Source organism: Crocuta crocuta, unplaced genomic scaffold, assembly GCF_008692635.1.
Source record: "Crocuta crocuta isolate KB4526 unplaced genomic scaffold, BGI_CrCroc_1.0 scaffold125, whole genome shotgun sequence".
In the NCBI taxonomy this organism is placed as follows: Eukaryota; Metazoa; Chordata; class Mammalia; order Carnivora; family Hyaenidae; genus Crocuta; species Crocuta crocuta.
The window spans coordinates 8,802,755-8,819,267 of record NW_027531143.1 but is presented as its reverse complement, the minus strand read 5'-3'; the positions used below and the strand labels follow the sequence as shown (position 1 = coordinate 8,819,267).

General features: G+C 37.4%; 1 protein-coding gene across 1 annotated transcript in view; it reads left to right on the top strand.

The window, feature by feature from the left end:
• COL24A1 (collagen type XXIV alpha 1 chain) overlaps window positions 1-16,513 on the top strand; it is a 374,970-nt gene that overhangs the window by 253,367 nt on the left and 105,090 nt on the right. The gene's annotated exons all lie outside the window — the stretch shown is intronic.

Sequence of the window (16,513 nt, the reverse complement as noted above, 5' to 3'; positions counted from 1 at the left end):
CTGCCACATTAGATCTCTATGAGTTATTTACTTTATAACTGGAAGTTTGTACCCATTGACCATTTGCCCATCTGTCCATTACTGGCAACAACCATCAATCTACTCTGTTTCAATGATTTCAGGATTTTTTTTTAGGTAATACGCATGTGTAAAATCATACAGTATTTTTTTTTCCTTGAGCTTAGTTCACATAACAATGCATTCCAGGTCCACTCATGTTGTTGCAAATGTCAGAATTCCCTTCTTTTTGTGGCTGAACAGTATTTCATTGTATATATAAACCATATATATAGATATATACATACCTATATATATATACATGCATACATATATATGGTCTCTGTCATACATATATATGGTGTGTGTGTGTATATATATAAATATATATATATATACATACACCACTTTTTTCAAATGTAAGTTGACCATTTATGCATGAATTTATTTCTGGGCTCTCAATTCATTTTCATTAGTGTATATGTCTGTTTTAATGGCAGTACCATACTGTTTTGATTAGTACAGTTTTGTTTTAGTACTATAGTTTGAAATTAATAGATGTAATACCTCCATGTTTATTTTTCTTTCTCAATATTGTTTTGGTTATTTGGGGTATTTTGTGGTTCCGGGCAAATTTTAGGATTTTTTCTTTCCTGTAAAACATACAACTGTTATCTTGAAAGGAATTACATTGAATCTGTAGATGGTTTGGGGTAATATGGACATTTTAGCAATATTAACTCTTCCTGCCTATGAACAGGATGTATCTCTCCCTTTATGTGTGTTAAGTTTCTTTTATCAGTGTCTTATACTTTTCACTATATAGATATTTCACTTCCTTGGTTATATCTATTCCTAAGTATTCTATTTGTTTTGTTGCTCTTATAAATAGGAATGTTTTATTTCTTTTTTGTATATATATTGTTAGTGTATAGAAACATAACAGTTTTGTAGGTGATTTTGTATAGTGCTGTTTTACTAGTCATTTATTAATTTTTACAGTTCTTTTTGGAATTTTTAAGGTTTTCTATATATGAAGATAATGTATATCTTCAGGAACGGTTTTACTCCTCCTTTCTAATTTGGATGCCTTTTATTTTATTTTTTTTTAATGTTTTATTTATTTCTAGGAGGGAGAGAGAGAGACAGCGTGAGCAGGGGAAGGTCAGAGAGAGAGGGAGTCACAGACTGAAACAGGCTCCAGGCTCTGAGCTGACAGTCAGCACAGAGCCCGACACGGGGCTTGAACCCACGAACCGTGAGATCATGACCTAAGCGAAAGTCGGACGCTTAACCGACTAAGCCACCCAGGCGCCCCTGGATGCCTTTTATTTCTTTTTCTTGCCTAATGGCTCTGGGTAGGATTCCCACTACTATTCTGAATAGAAATGATGAGAGTGGGCACCTTGGTCTCTTGTTGCTGATCTTAGAGGAAAAGTTTTCAACCTTTTACTGGTAAATATGATATTAACAGTAGGTTTATCATATATGGCATTTTTATTATGTTGAGATTTGTTCCCTCTATCCCTGCATTGTTGAAAGTTTTTATCATAAAAGGTTATTGAATTTTCTGAAATACTCTTTCTGCATCTATTGAGTTAATCATATGGTGTTCTTTAATTCAATGAATGGGGTTTATCACATTGATTGATTTTCAGCCAAACAATCCTTGCATCCCTGGAATAAATCCCACTGGATCATGATGTATGATCCTTTTAATGTGCTAATTTAATTTGTTACCATTTTGCTGAGAATTTTTACATCTATTTTCATTAGGGTTATTGGCCTACAGTTTTATTTTCTTATAATATCCTTATCTGGCTTTTATATCAGGGTAATACAGACATGAGTTTGGGTGTATTTTCTCCTCTTCAAAATTATGGAAGAATTTGAGAAATATTATCATTAACTTTCCTTTAAACATTTGGTGGAGTTCATCTGCGAAAGCTGTTTTTCTTTGTTGAGAGGTTTTTCATTACTGTTTCAATCTCCTTATTTATCATTGGTCTATACAGATTTTCTCTTTCTTCATGATTCAGTATTGCTAAGTCCTATGTTTCTAGGAATTAATCCATTTCTTCTAAGTTGTCCAATTTGTTGACAAATAATTGTATCTGAGTAGTCTCTTATAATCTTTTATTTTTCTGTAGTCTCATTTATAATGTCTTCTTTTTCATTTCTAACTGTGTTTGAGGCCTTTCTGTCTTGGTGAGTCTAGCTAAAAGATTGTCAATTTTATCATTTTAAGAAACCAACTACAGTAAAACCCTGGTTTTCAAGCATAATTTGTTCCAGAAACATGCTCTTAATCCAAAGCACATGTATATCAAAGCAAATTTCCCCATAATAAGTAATGGAAACTCAGATGATTTGTTTCACAACCCAAAATATTCATATAAAAATAATTACAGTACTGTAATATAATACATACATACAAAATAATAAAGAAAATACAAAATATTAAGAAAAATGAGCAAATTAGCCTGCACTTACCTTTGAAAACCTTCATGGCTGGTGTGAGGGACACAGAGAGAGGAGGGTTATTGTGTAGGATGACTTTCACTATCACTAACAAAATCACTGCTGTCTATTGGTTCAATGGAATCTTTTTCTTTCCATAAATCTTTAACAAGGAACCTATCCAACGACCTAGAATGAAGTGAAGCATTCCTAAGCTTACCCTTGTGTGGAATAGCAAAGGACTGTCAAAAGGTGCTTTGAAGGGATGAAAAATATACTAGTGCCATTTGTGGGCACCTTCCAACATTCTGAAAAAATCACTGATTTCTGCCAAACACGACATGGCCTGTGACTGAGCATCTGAGCATGGGAGATGATCACACACAATCCCTCAGTGAGAGAGAGAAAGAACCATTGGCTCAGTTTCTATCATGTGACGTTCAATGTCACATGCTACTAGTATTATAAAGGATTGCTCACTTATCAAATTAAAACTTACTAGACATGTTGCTCATTTTGTGGAACAATCACAGAACAAGTTACAATATATGAAGCAATCCAAGGTTTTATAGTATTAGTTTTGTTAATCTTTTCTATAAATTTTCTGCTTTCTATTTCACTTTTTGCTCTAATCTTCATCATTTCTTCTGCTAACTTTGGCTTTAGTTTGCTCTTGTTTCCTACTTCTTTGAGGTGTAAAGTTATTTGAGATCTTTCTCCTTTTAGGATGTATGCTCTTATCTCACTTGAACTTTATGTTCAAGTGAGGCCAGTGACTTGGCACCCTAGTTGGGAAGGGATGCTGGTAGGGTGAGATCTTAGGCTGTATTGCCTGGCAAGGCAATACCTCTGATTAGACTCTGTATTTGATCAAGGTCTCATCTTGTTCATCCTAACTAGATAGTACTACTGGCTGAACTCCATGTTCATGAGACAACAAACATGGCTTCACAGTTGGACAGACCCCCCAGGCTGTGCCCCAATTTTGTTCAGAGTGACAGGCTGTGCTTCATGATTACCTAAGCCACTGGCTGTGCTTCTGTGTTGCATAAGGTCACTTTCCAGGCTTTCTGGTCAAGTGGGGCCTCCAGCTGTATCTCGGTGTTGGTTGAGCTGGAAATTATATGCTTCATGGGTGACATTACCATTGAGCTCTTTTGTTGGGTGGGGCTGAAGTCTATGTTTTGTAATTGTGCAGGGCTACTTTCAGGGCTTCTTGCCTATGCAAGGTTGCAGGCTGTATTTAGTAACTGGACAGGGCCATAAGCTAGATTTTCCTACTGGGCAGAGCTGTTGGCTGGACTTCACAACTGGGCTGTACTTTTAACTGAGTTCCAAGATTTTTCGGGGTCACTGTTCAGATTCTCTGGTCACACAAATTTTGGCAGGGCTACTGGTTTGGCTACCTGTCCGATAGGGCTATAGTACGGACTCCACAATCACCCAAATTCTATGGCCAGGCAATACTGGTTGAGTGGGATGGGGGTTCATGTGTAGCTGTTGGGCAAGGTAGCAGGTTTGCCTCCCTGACTACTCAGGGACATATAATGGCTCCACAGTAGGTATGACCCATTGGCTGGGGACCCAAACAATGCATAACACTTCAACCAAGATCCCTGACCAGCTAGAGCCACCAACTCAGCTCTGCACATGTGCAGAATCACCAACTGGGATCTCTGCTCAGGTGCTACTGCAATCAAGAATGCATTCCACCAAGATCTGGTGCAGGATGCTGTAATCTCTGCCTCTCTTCTCTGNTCCCCCCCCCCCCACCACCACAGTGTTCCTTATTGGGCTACCTTAGAAACATTCCAAAACACTAGGGGAGCTGAATGCATTTTGTATTTTGTTTTCCTCACTGGAGAAACTATAAGCCAAGGAAGCCATTTTATGCAGTACTCTGCTGGTCTGGGGAAAGGACAATGCAAGCAAAGTGAAATCTTTACTCTTACTTTTCTTCTTGGTCCTTCTGTATCTCTGTGATCTAGGGGAGTGCCTCAACCTCACCCTCAGGTTCTGGGATTTTCACATTGGTGGTCTTTTATATGAATGCTAGCTACTTTGTCTTCTTCTGAGGATGGCTGAGTTCAGGAATGACTTATGCGACTATCCTGATGATGTCACCTCAGCTATGGAAATTCTGTCATAAAACATTTGAAGGGGAATATGTTGTGTTATCTCAAACTTACTTTGATTGACTATTTCTGATTTTTATTCATAAAGCTGACATTATTCCTGTAGAATAAGACCCTAACTCTAGAATGCCATAAGAAGTCCTTTGCAGGCATAATTTAAGTTATTAAGATCTGATCTCAAACTGTAGTATTACTTCAACTGATATTCTAAATATTATATTGGACAGATTCTCTCATCACAGAGCCAATAGAAGATGTAAATACATGATGAGAACAGCTTTTCTCTTCCTTAAAATTTTAATTTATGATATTTGTTACATTCATCTAGATAGACCCTCTCTGGACAGTTTGCCTTTTTGCTTTACTGTCCCTTCTTCCTTATCTCACATGTTTATTTTTAAAAATTTTTTTTCTTAAATAGTTTATTGTCAAGTTGGTTTCCATATAACACCCAGTGCTCATCCCAACAATTGCTCTCCTCCANATACAGTTCTCTTGTATCCTTGGTTAGGTTTATTCCTAGGTACTTTATGGTTTTTTGTGCAATTGTGAATGGGATCAGTTTCTTGATTTCTCTATCTGTTGTTTCATTATTGGTGTATAAAAATACAACCGATTTCTGCATGTTGACTTTGTACCCTGAAAATGCTGAATTCATGGATCAATTCTAGTAGGCTTCTGGTGGAGTCTGTCGGGTTTTCTATGCAGAGTATCATGTCATGTGTGAAAAGTGAAAGTTTGACTTCTTCTTTGCCAATTCTAATGGCTTTTATTTCCTTTTGTTGTCTGATTGCTAATGCTAGGACTTCCACCACTATGTTAAACAGCAGTGGTGAGAGTGGACATCCCTGTCGTGTTGCTGATCTCAGGGAAAGCTCTCAGTTTTTCCCTCTTGAGGATGATGTTTGCTGATGGCTTCTCATAGATGGCTTTTATGATATTTAAGTAAGTTCCTTCTATCCTGACTTTCTCGAGGGTCTTTATTAAGAAGGTATGCTGTATTTTGTCAAATGCTTTTTCTGCATCTATCGACAGGATCATATGGTTTTATCTTTTCTTTTGTTAATGTGATGCATCACATTGATTGATTTGTGAATACTGAGCCAGCCCTGTAGCCCAGGAATGAATCCCACTTGATCATGGTGGATAATTCTTCTTATGTGCTGTTGAATTCGATTTGCAAGTATCTTGATGAGGATTTTTGCATCCATATTCATCAAGGATATTGGCCTATAGTTCTCTTTTTTTGCTGGGTCTCTGTTTGACTTGAGAATCGAAGGGATGCTGGCTTAGTAGAATGAGTCTGGAAGTTTTTCTTCAATTTCTATTTTTTGGAATAGCTTGAGAAGAGTGGGTATTAACTCTGTTTTAAATGTCTGGTAGCATTCCCCAGGGAAGCCATCTGGCCCAGGGCTCTTATTTGTTGGGAGGTTTTTGATAACTGATTCAACTTCTTCACTAGTTATGGGTCTGTTCAGATTTTCTATCTCTTCCCATGTGAATTTTGGTAATGAGTGTGTATTTAGGAATTTGTCCATTTCTTCTAAGTGGTCCAGTTTGTTGGCATATAATTTTTCATAGCATTCCCTGATAATTGCTTGTATTTCTGAGGCGTTGGTGGTAATAAGTCCATTTTCATTCATGATTTTGTCTATTTGGGTGCTCTCTCTTTTCTTTTTGATAAGTCTGGCTAGAGGTTTGTTAATTTTGTTTATTTTTTCAGAAAACCAACTCTTGGTTTCATTGATCTGTTCAACTGTGTTTTTTTATTCTATATTGTTTATTTCTGACCTGATTTTTTTTATTTCTCTTCTCCTATTGGGTTTGGGGTGCTCTTGTTGCTGTCCTTCTAGTTCCTTTAACTGCTCTGTTAGATTTTGTACTTTGGTTTTTCTAATTTCTTGAAATAGGCTTGGAGTGCAGTGTATTTTCCTCTTAAGACTGCCTTTGCCCCATCCCAATGAGTTCAAATTATTTTCATTTTCATTTGTTTCCATATATTTTTTAATTTCTTCTCTAATTGACTGATTGGCCCATTCGTTCTTCAGTAGGGTGTTGTTTAACCTCCATGTTTTGGGGGTTTTCCAGCCTTTTTCCTGTGGTTGATTTCAAGTTTCACAGCATTGTGATGTGAAAGTGTGACTGGTATGATCTCAATTATTTTATATTTATTGAGGGATGCTTTATGTCCTAGATGTGATCTATCTTGGAAAATGTTCCATGCGCACTTGAGAAGAAAGTGAATTCCATGGCCTCAGGATGTAGAGTTCCAAATATGTCTGTCAAATCCATCTGGTCCTGTGTGTCATTCACGTCCATTGTTCGTTTAGCGACTTTCTATCTAGTTGATCTATCCATTTCTGTAAGTGGAGTATTAAAGTCCCCTGCTATTAGCACATTCTTATCCATAAGATTGTTTCTGTTTGTGATTAATTGTTTTATGTATTAAGGTGCCTCCATATTTGGTGCATAGAGATTTATAATTGTTAGCTCTTCCTGCAGGATAGACCCTGTAATTATTATATAATGTCCTTCTTCATCCCTTGTCACTGCCTTTACTTTAAAGTCCAATTTGTCTGATATAAGTATGGCTACTCCAGCTTTCTTTTGACTTCCAGTAGCATGATAGATATTTCTCCATCCCCTTACTTTCAATCTGAAAGTGTCCTCAGGTCTAAAATGAGTTTCTTGTAGACAGAAAATAGATGGATTTTGGTATTTTTATCCATTCTGCTACCCTCTGTCTTTGGATTGGAGCATTTAGTCCATTTACATTCAGTGTTATTATTGAAAAATATGGGTTTAGAGTCATTGTGTTCTCTGTAGGATTTATGCTTGTGGTGGTGTCTCTGGTACCTTTTGTTTCTTCTAACATTTCCCTTAAAGCGTCCCCCTCAGGATTTCTTGTAGGGCTGGTTTAGTGGTGATGAATTCTTTCAATTTCTGTTTATTTGGAAAGGCTTTTATCTCTCCTTCTACTCTGAATGACAGGCTTACTGGATAGAGGATTCCTGGCTGCATATTTTTTTCTGTTCATCACATTGACGATTTCCTGCCATTCCTATCTGGCCTGACAAGTTTCAGTAGATAAGTCTGTCACCACTCTGATAGGTTTCCCTCTGTACGATGGGGCCCTTTTTTCCCTAACTGCTTTTAGAATTCTCTCTTTGTCCTTATATTTTGCCAGTTTCACTATGATATGTCATGCAGAAGATCGGTTCAAGTTACATCTGAGGGGAGTTCTCTGTGCCTCTTGGATTTCAATGTCTGTTTCCTTCCCCAGATTGGGGACGTTCTCTGCTATAATTTGTTCAAGGACTCCTTTAGCGCCTTTCCCTCTCTCTTCCTCTTCTGGAATTCCTATGATTCGGATATTGTTCTGTTTGATTGTATCATTCAGCTCTCAAACTCTCCTTTTGTGTTCCTGGATCAGTTTATCTCTCTTTTTCTCGGCTTCCTCTTTCTCTATAATTGTGTCTTCTAATTCACCTATTCTCCTCTCTGCCTCTTCAATCCATGCAGTGGACACCTCCATTTTATTATGCATCTCATTTATAGCATTTTTAATTCATCACAACTATTTTTAAGTTCCATAGTCTTTGTAGCAATAGTTTCTCTGATGTCTTCCATGCCTTTTTCAAGCCCAGTGATTAATTTTATGACTATTGTTCTAAATTCTTGTTCAGTTATGATGCTTATATCTTCTGTGAGCAGTTCTTTAGCTGTTATTTCTTATTGGAATTTCTCTAGAGGAGAGCTATTCCGTTTCATCATTTTGGCTACCTTTCTGTCTCTTGTTTGTTTTAAAAGCTTGTTATGCACTTTACACCTGCGAGTACTGCTGTATTAAAGAAGGCTCTTTGACTGTCCAGGGCCTGTCCATTCAGGAAGTGTTCTTTGAATGGTGTCTCTTGGTCTCTCTTGTTGAGACTTTGGTTATTTTATTTCCCTACTCATAGTGGTATTTGGAACTCTCCACCATGTGTACTTTGGATTGTTTCTTGAGGTAGCCCTGGAAAAGAAAACAGACAGACAAGCACACAGGGAACAAAGGCACACAAACATGCAGACAAATCCAACAAACACACAAACCAAAAGGGAAAAAGAAAAAGAAAAAAATGAAGAGAAAAGAAAAAGAGGAAGGAGGAAAACCAAATTATAAAAATTTTAAGAAAAAGAAAAAAGAAGAAAAGAAAAAAAAAACCCAAAAGACAAAGGTCAATGTAAAAGCATAAAACCAGAATTCCCAGCTACAACTGGACATGCTGATGGAAGAGCATATCCAAAGAGAGAAATGACAGGGCAGGGAGGAAGTGAAACTGGAAGAGAAATGACCAGGCAGAGAGACTAAGAGGCTTAATTCAGAGAAAGAAAGAGGAAAATATGGTAAGAAGCAATAAGAAAGAAATTAAGATAATGTTCCTTAGAGAAACTATATAGTCTGATTACTCCAGAGAGAGTGATAGAAAGGTAGCGGTGGAGGTGTAGAATATACATCTAGAGAATGGATTAAATGTGACTGTTTAAGCAAACCAGTGACCAGAGTGCCCAGTCCAGCAGAGGGGAAGGGTACAAATAAGACAAGGGAAGATATATCTGAATAGAAAGGATTGATCTAGAATTAATCACGGTAGTGCATCCATGTTGGTCTTGTCCCAGTCTCCAATTTAAAAAAAAAAAAAAAAAAAGCAGCTCTCTATCAGGGATGTAGGTGGGCCTCCACTGCAACCCACAGGCAGCTCCCTGAGGCTCCACCTTGGTGGTTGTGGGGAGAAAAATGGCAGCGCCCCAGTCCCCTCTCAAACCACGTGTTGCAACTCTTTTGAGTTTCTTGAGCAGTTTCAGCTGCTCTTTCTTTTCCCCTCCACTCACTGACTCACCGTGGCTCCCCGCAAAGGGGGCTCCCACCCCTCCCTTCGTATCTCTGGTCCTGGCCCGTTTTTATCTTCCCCAGCTCACACTCATGCTATAAGGTTTTCTCAGCGGACTCTGTCCCCTTTTCCTCCCAAACTGCTGGATTCTGTAAGGGTTCCTATGGCTTCAAGCCTTGTCCATTTGAGAGATGGGGACGAGTGAAATGTATGGATCTCCCTACTTCTCCGCCATCTTGTCTCCTCCTCTTATCTCACATGTTTAAACATGAGTTCTTCTCCAAGATTATTCTCTCTTTACTTTTCCAAGTTCTTGCTTTGAAGATATTCTCATATCTTAGGAGTCATTACTTACGACCCTACTAGAAAGTTATTTCTCTTTTGCCATACTCTAGGGGTTATGCAGCCTTTTAAAGATAGTTTCTGCCCCCCAGTAATCTCAATTACATATCAAGAACTAAGAAGCTCTATCTGAAAGAATACAACAAAACCAAAAATGAAGCACAAACTGGCTACCTTTCCATTCATATCATTTACCCATAACTATAATACCTTTAGTATCAGTTAAAATAATGCTATCTCACATCTTCTCCAAAATAATAGATAACTGTACCAGTGTGTTTCAAAGTGACATTTGAAGTTTGAGGATAAATCAGAAATGTCTCCTGTTTTTATCAATTGGCAAATTGAATCTTTTTTCCCCCTTGGTTTTATGTAAGTGGGAAAGTGCCCATTTCTCCTCTCAGTCCTGGAAATGATAGGTGTTTCACTCCAGCAAATATAAAGCATTGGGAAATCATCCCCCCAAATTATCTTCAAACTATTGGTCCAGACACTGAGCAATAGAATTTCACTTACATTTTCCCGCAGCATCTGTCCAGTAATCTAGTGGTGCTTTATTTTCCCCACTTTACAACTGAAAAAAAAAAAAAAAAAAAAAGGCTCAGAGAAAGGTAAGTATATCACAGATGGCAGAACTGACTCTAGCTCCTTTATTCTGTGACTTCTACACCTCTAAGCCACACTACTCCATGAGGTGATCAGCCTTGGGGTTGTGTTTTGCCTTTTTGGGGCTCTTGACATTTTCATCTTTTTTAGAGGACTAATCAGGGCAGGACTCAGAGAGAACTCATGTAACAAATGGTGAAAAAGTGTGATTATCATTCTGAGAATTCATGTCAGGATCTTTTCAATCACCTAGCCTACTTCCCCAGCAGAGTCGTAAATATTGGTGAGGAGAACACAGAACTAAGTAAAAGGTCTCACCATGCAATAGGATAACAGATAGGAACCCCAGATAGGGATGCAGCCTGACAGCTGGTGATGGGCAGAACAGAGATGAAAAAAGGGGCTCAAAACAAGACATGGAAAAATGATAAACACAGATTTCGTCTGCTTCATAATTTTTCACAAGAACAATCTTGCCTTGTACACATCTTTGGTGCCTTTTTTTAGTATCAACACATGTGTGTTTCTTTTTTATTCTTTTTGTTGTTCTCCTTGGAATTTTAAATGCCTTTCAGCTCATAAACCCAATAAAAATACCATGGCACATTTTTTTCAGAAGAATTTTATGATCCAGGGAAATATTGCTTAATCAGAAAGACTGATGTTGGATTTATTTTTCACTTAAAAAAATTCTTCCTTAGACAATGTCACAAAGATGCTACCTATTCTTAAAAAATAAACAAGAAAGACAGTGAGAAAAAAGAAATAAAATTTATTTTTCAAGGGAAGAAATGCTCTTCTTACTTTCTAGAAGATTAGAAAATGAGAACTAGGTTGAAAAATAAGGTAAAAGAAGCATCAGTAACAAATTCCCAAATCTAAGATTTAGACTACTTAATTCTAAAATGTATATTTTATGCTTGAATTCTATGCTACAGTGTTCAGTTGCCTAAATGCATAACTCTGTATAGGAAAAAAAATTGGAAGCATTTGAGAAGAAACATCTGCCTGACTTATGGTCTGTCACCCATTTCTTTAAAAGTCTATCTCTGTACAATCTAACATCTAAACAGATGTGAAGCCATGGAAGTTAAAAGTTGCATGTGCAAAAATGAAATTGTCTTGTTTTATACTGTTAGGACAAAACTTGGCTGGATTTATTAAAGTGTTATTTTTTCCCATCTGTATGGATAGAGTGGTATGATCATTGGGAATAGGAAAATATCTCAAGAAAAGATGAAGCAAAATAAAGCTAAGGAGCTTTCTCAATAGGATCTTACAAAGCAAAGTCGGAAAGATAAAAGAGCTTAGAAAAGAATGATAAGGTATACATGACTCTTATTTCTGAGTTAATTTCCTTGGAAACCCCAAAAAAATAATAAGTTTGGAAATTTGAGGTCAGTGACACTAAGGAGTAAAGGACTTATTTAAATCTTTATCTTCTGAATGATTTTTATGACTCTGGTCTTAGGCTTGTTTGTTCTGAACTGTTGTGTCATAAAGCAACCCAGAAATAGAAAGACCTCTGCACTGACCATTATGCAAGAATTGCTCTACCACTGTCCCTGCTCTACCACTAAAGAGCTGTACATTGTTGGGTGAGTCATTCTTTGGTTTCTCAGTTTACACATTACACATAATAAAGGGATTGGTGCTGTGCAGAGCCTCCCAAGATGACTATGTCAGGGAGGGATGCTGAATGGGCAAGTGTTTCTTCTATTACTACTGGAGTCAGAAGAAAATCTTTGTATGTATATCTAACATGAAATCCTGTATAGGTTGTCTTTGGAAGAAAATGTTCCATAGCTTTAAAAAAAAAAAAAAAAGCATTAACAGGATGTTCCAAAATTTTATTAGCCTCACAGATTGTGACTCTATAAAGTATATTTGTCCATTCATTAATTCACTGAAATTTTTGAGTACCTTCTATGAATTAAGAGCTCTGCTAAGCAGTGGGATACCAAGGGGAACAAGATTAGCAAGATTCCTGATCTCAGATTATATGATAATGTGAACACTGACAAATTCAAATAAAATTCACATAGGAAAATTCAAATAAAACCACAATGAGATACCACTTCACTTGACTAGGATGGTTATAATAAAAGAAATTAAAAATTTAAAAAAAACAAAATATCAAGTGTTGATGAAGATGTAAATATACTTGCTGATGGGATGTAAAATGGTGCCGCCACTTTGTAAATCAATTTGACAGTTTCTCAAATTGTCAAACATGGAGCTACTATGTGTTCCACTAATTCTATCCCTAGGTATATACCCAATAGAATTGAAAGCTGAGTTAAAACAAAAATTTGTACCTGAATGTTTATAGAAGCATTCTTTATGATAGCCAAAATAACCCAAATGATCAACTGATGATTTGTACATGTATATTAATAAATTTAGTATGTCTATTCAATGGACTATTACTTGCCAGTGAAAAGAAATGATGTACTCATACATGCTACAACANTTGTTGAGAGTGCTGCTATGAACATTGGGGTACATGTGCCCCTATCCATCAGCACTCCTGTATCCCTTGGGTAAATTCCTAGCAGTGCTATTGCTGGGTCCTAGGGGAGTTCTATTGTTATTTTCCTGAGGAAACTCCACACTGTTTTCCAGAGAGGCCGCACCAGTTTCCATTCCCACCAACAGTGCAGGAGGGTGCCCGTTTCTCCAAATCCTCGCCAGCATCGAAAGTCTCCTGATTTGTTCATTTTAGCCACTCTGACTGGTGTGAGGTGGTATCTCAGTGTGGTTTTGATTTGTATTTCCCTGATGAGGAGGGATGCTGACATGCTACAACATTGATAGACCTTGAAAACATTATGCTTAGGGGTGCCTGGGTAGCTCAATCAGTTAAGTGTCAGACTCTTGATTTCAGTTGAAGTCATGATCTCACAGTTCATGAGATCGAACCCTACATAGGATTCTCTCTCTTCCTCTTTCTCTGCCCCTCCCCTGCTTATACTTGTCTTCTCTCTAAATAAATAAGCATTTAAAAAAAAAAAAACAAACATTATGCTTACTGAAAGCAGCCAGTCAAAAGACCGTATAATATATTACATGTCCCAAATAAGGCACTTCTGTATAGGCCAAAAGTAGGTCAGTGGTTGCCTAGGGGTAGGAGGGGTGGTGGTTGGGAGGAAATGGGAAGTGACTGCTTATGGGTACAGGTTTCTTTTGGGGGTGATGAAAATGTTCTAAAATTGATTTTGGTAATAGTTGCACAACTCATTGAATTGTACACTTTAAACAGGTTCATAATATGGTATATGAATTATATCTCAAAGTTGTTTAAGAATAGATGTGATGTGTTACTTTCAAGACAGTATAGCTACTCTCCCATATTTAAAGTAATAGACTGGAATCCCAACTCCTTCTATTTATTTATTTTTAATTTTTTAATGTTTATTTTAAACTTATTTCTGAGAGAGAGAGAGACAGCGTGAGTAGGGGAGGGTCAGAGAGAGGGGGAAACACAGAATCTGGGAATCGAACCCACGAACTGTGAAATCATGACCTAAGCTGAAGTCAGAAGCCCAACCGACTGAGCCACCCCAGCACCCCCTCCTTCTTCTATTTAATGAGTAGGCTCAACATAAAGCCAACTATTCTCCGTCAGCATATAAAAACATTCTTATTTTAGTAATTATTGAAGAAATTTACTAAAATATGCACATTTAGAAAATGTTGCTATTTTTCTAGTCTGCCTTGCAAGCCTCTAAATCCACAAATGGGTTATGGTAGGGTTGCTTTTTAAAAGCAAACATTTTGGAGCAAGATATTTCTTAGGCATTTTCGAGCAAGCACTAAAATAAACCAGCCTAATATCAGTGGAAGTTTACCACCCCATCCCATAGCCCCGCATCCCCTCAACATCCTCCCTCAATCCCACAAAAAGGAGAAGTAAACTGTCTTTGAAGAGAAAAAAAGATATGGACAAAGGAACCAGGAGAAATCTTTCTGATTATAATGACAGAAGAAAATGCAATAGCAATCCCCTTCTTCCCATGTAATGTGTTCTTCAAATGTACAAAGGTTTACTGTGCAAAATATTCCTAGTAGATCCATATGTTACAGTTCTTAGAAATTAAAAGGGAGTATAAAAATGTCTCACTACTCTTCACCTTTCATTTATAACATTTAGTTTTACTACCAACTTTAGTACATGTTTTTTAAGATGTTATTTCTTTACAAATGAATACCAAGTGGCCTCGGTTACTGTCTGATTAAGGCTAAATATTTTCTACTTTGGGCATGTGTTCTATAATTCATTTATTAAATATTTATTAATCATCATTTATATGCCAGGCACAGTTCTGGGTACTAATGTTACAGCAATAAACAAAACAGGACAAAGTCCGTGCTGTCTTAGAACTTGACACTGCAGTGTGGAAAAGCAATGTGAACAAGAATGATAATTTCTGATAGGGATAAGTGCTGTGAGGAAAAGAAAACATGGTAATAAGATAAAGAGTGACTAGGTCATAATGATCACAGAAGGACTACTTAGGGTTACATTGAACCAGATGTCTAAAGATAAGAAGCAGCCAGTCATGTGAATATCTAAGTAAAACTTTCTAGGTAGAGGGAACATCTAATGCAAATGCCCTACAGCAGAAGGGGCATTTATTAGATGCACTGTTAGAAAGGGGCAGGTGTGGGGGGAGAAAATGGCTAAGTAGCTGGAATGGAGTGATGGACTTGAAAACATAATGTCCGAGAAATAAAAGCAGTCAGATCACGTAGAGGATTACAGGCCATGATAAGAGATTTGGAGATGATTCTGATTTCACTGGGCAGCCATTTGGAAGATTTTAAACAGGTCAGGAGGTTTGAAATGTTAATTTCACTAAATGTTAATTTAGTGATCGTTTGGAGAACCCTGAAGAAATAGACTATGAGGGTAAAAGTGGATTTAGAAGGCTTTCACGGTCATGTAGATGAAAAGTGATATGGTGGAACAATAGAGATAGAAGATAGTGATCCCATTTAAGACATATTTTGGAGATATAGCTGACTATATTTGCTCATTGTTTGGATGTTGAGAGGAGGGAACAAATAATGAAGAATAAATCACTGTTTTTGCCTGGAGCAACTGTATTGGTGATCATATCATTAAATATATTACAGAGCTACGAATTGATATTTACATTTGTGGATGTGTGTGATTTCATTATTTTTGGTTTATTTGGTTTTCCTCACAAGCTCTAACTTACTGATTAGTGAGGAGTGGTTGGGGACTGGGGCAAAGGAAAATTTTAAACCCAACTCAGTTTAAAGCTTAAACAATCTATTCCTATAAATTAGTAGTCTCTATAGGTAATGGTCAGACTCTTACGATGTTGCTTCTCAAACCTATCAGCTCTTGGACTCCCTCTTTTACTCCTTTCCATTAGAGAGCCTGAGTGTCTGGTGATGGTAAGGATGAGGAAGCCTTGGATCTAGGTGCAGGTGTTTAAGATAGGGACAGCTCGTCAGTTTGCTTCTGCCTACCCTGCTGGACTCTGATGATGATGTCTGCAACTCATGATTTTCATTTCCTTTTTATGAAGGGATTCCCTATCAGCTTCCACTAATCTGCACATCCCTCACAGGTCTTCTGGATTCTCATTCAGCTCTAACCCAGGAAGTCTGCTCATCCTCTGTTATGACAGAGTCATGTCTTTCTAGAGTAATGACCACTCCCCCACCACACACACACACACACACACACACACACACACACACACACAAGTTCCCCACGTATTTCTAAGTTGCCGTCTACATTATATAGAAATCAAGGAGTAGCTCGGGAAAATTTAACAAATGTTTTTGATTTTCCTGAACATCCAAACTGATATGGCCGTAAACCAAGTGCTATCTAGAGAGAAGGTACCTTTCCTGCCTCCTGAAGAGGTAGTGGGGAACAAGAGATTCACTGTGCCGAAACTCAGAAAGAGGAAAATCTGAACATCTAGGTCTCTCCCTTCCTCTTTGCCTCCTGCATTCTCCTAGAACCAAAAGTGAAAAAAAAAAAAAAANAAACCTGGCTTTCTCTCTATTTTCTCTATGTCATATTCTGATTTTTTTTTAATCATCTCATAAAAGCCTTAG